Source organism: Selaginella moellendorffii, unplaced genomic scaffold (genome assembly GCF_000143415.4).
Source record: "Selaginella moellendorffii unplaced genomic scaffold, v1.0 SELMOscaffold_43, whole genome shotgun sequence".
Taxonomy (NCBI): Eukaryota; Viridiplantae; Streptophyta; class Lycopodiopsida; order Selaginellales; family Selaginellaceae; genus Selaginella; species Selaginella moellendorffii.
The window spans coordinates 1,236,107-1,238,552 of record NW_003314304.1 but is presented as its reverse complement, the minus strand read 5'-3'; positions in this window follow the sequence as shown (position 1 = coordinate 1,238,552).

The following is a 2,446-nucleotide window of genomic DNA, read 5'->3' as shown; positions in this document are numbered from 1 at the left end:
TATAATCAGGAAATACTAGGCTCACACGCCCGGAAGTGGAAGCTGGCAATGCAGGATGAGTTCAACAGTTTGCTCACAAACCAGACATGGGATCTTGTACAACTTCCACCAAACAAGCATAAAATTAGTAACAAATGGTTGTACAAAGTCAAGTACACACTGGAAGGGCACATTCAACGTTACAAATCATGACTGGTTGCCAGAGAATTCACACAAACACAGGGAGTTGATTTCTTTGGCGTTTTTTCTCCAGTTGCTAACATACTGGCCTTATTTGCTTTTGCAGCTCTTAACGATTTTGAACTTCACCAAATGGATGTTAAGAACGAGTTCCTCCATGGTACACTTGACGAGGAAATTTATATGAGGTAACCCTGATGTTTTGAAGTTGTCAGAAAAGAATGTCACGTCTGCCGTCTCAAAAAGTCGATCTATGGACTCAAGCGAAGTCTTCGATGCTGGTATAAAACAATCGACGTTTTCTTTCGTGGCCCTGGTTTTTGCAGATCTCAAGCCGACTGGAACATATACATTCTCACCACCAACGGCACTGTGGATGCAATCGTTGCGATTTATGTGGATGATCTAGCTCTGGCTGCACAGAACATGAGGGGAGTAATCTGGATTAAGCAGGCACTGATGGATCGTTTTTGTATGATAATTATTTTCTCGGTTTACAAATTTGTCGTGACAGGGAGAAACGAATCTTGTTCATGAATCAAGAGAAGTACACTCAAAGGCATGCTTCAGAACTATGCAGAATATTTCAATGGCAGTGCTCCTACTCCGACAGTTACACGATTAAAACTAGTTACAGACATGGCTCCTTCAACACAAGGAGATAAAGCGGCAATGAGGCTCCCCTATCAACAACTAGTCGGTGGACTTCTGTACCTCTTGGTTTCGTCTCGACCAGACATTTCTGCAGCCAGTCTCCATCATTGCGCAGTTATGAAGAATCCGGGGCTCAAGCATTCGTCTGCAGCTCTTCGGATTTTGAAGTATTTAGCCAGGACAGTTGACTTTGGCCTTCTCTATGGATCAAACGCTGGGGCTAAGTCAGTGGTTGGATACGCAGACGCAGATTGGGCAAGGGATGCAGGTGATAGGCGCTCTAGAACCGGTTATTGCTTCATATTCAACTCTGGCGTGATCAGTTGGACGTCCAAAAAGCAGACAACAGTAACTGTATTGACATGTGAAGCAGAGTATCTAACAGTTGCTATATTGACATGTATCTTTCATTTTTAGCATGTTCATGGGAGGCATCTGGATACGAAAACTACTGAGTGACTTCGGTATTAGACAAACTGATCCTTTGTTGTTGTTTGATGATAATCAGGCATGTTTGGCGCCGCTAAAGAACCCGGTACTGCACGGACGAACTAAGCACATTGAGAATCACCATCATTTCATTCGGGAGAAAGTTGCAGACGGCGAGGTCACGGTCGAATTCCAGCAAACAACAAAGATGATAGCAGATATATTCACTAAGGTGTTCGATCGAGGCTTACATGAACAATTCATCATCGACTTAGGCATATGTTCAGCGGGTGGGCTTGGAAAATCAAAACAAGGGGAGCTTCTGACAATACCTCAGAACAGAAGGAATAATTTAGGTCAGAAAATAGCAAGAGCCTCAACAGCGGGCGTTGAGACTTCTGTGTGGCTTGATTGCTTCAGCACTCAAGCTCATTTTTGCAACAGCGCCAAAGCTCCAATCGCTTTGGAATTCTTCTCATTTCAAGGCTTAAGATTTTCAACCTTTGGAAGCGGAGGCTTGAGAAAGGATCACCTTACACCACAAGGTCCGGTATCGGGCCTTCAATCTCAGCGTGTCTCGTAATTTAGGTGTCACCACCCGAGTACTTCCCACACCTCGTTTGGATTCACGGTGTAGCCTTGCCACGAGCTACACTGACACCTTGATTGCTGCCCTCGCTACCAAGGACTTACTCTCAGCGAAGCCTTCACTTGTCAGAGCTGTTCTCCACAGCTTGCCTGACTCTTTGTCTTTCGCCCCTATGAGCTCACTTAGCCAGGGCCACTCTTCACAGCCTGCCTGGTTCCATCCTTAGTCAGAGCCGTTTTTCACAGCCTGTCTGACTACTTTGTCTTTTGCTCCTATTCCATCGGAGCTGTTCTTCACAGCTTGCCCGACTTCCACTTTTAGCCAAAGTCACTCTTCGTGACTTGCTTGATTCCATCTCCTGTTTCCAAGGAGGAGAGCTGTGGCAGTCTGGGAATCACCCCATTGCCACTTATACTCCTCCCAGATCAGACTACAATTAACCGGAACTCACTTTTCAGAAGAAGGGTCCTCCTCTTCTTCCAAGGCGGAGGTCCCCCCTATATACTTTCTGGAACTCCGGGTACCCCCCCTCGGCCTTTTAGCCACATGCTGTGGGCACGACGATATTTTTTGTACTTAGTCTCTGAAAAGATG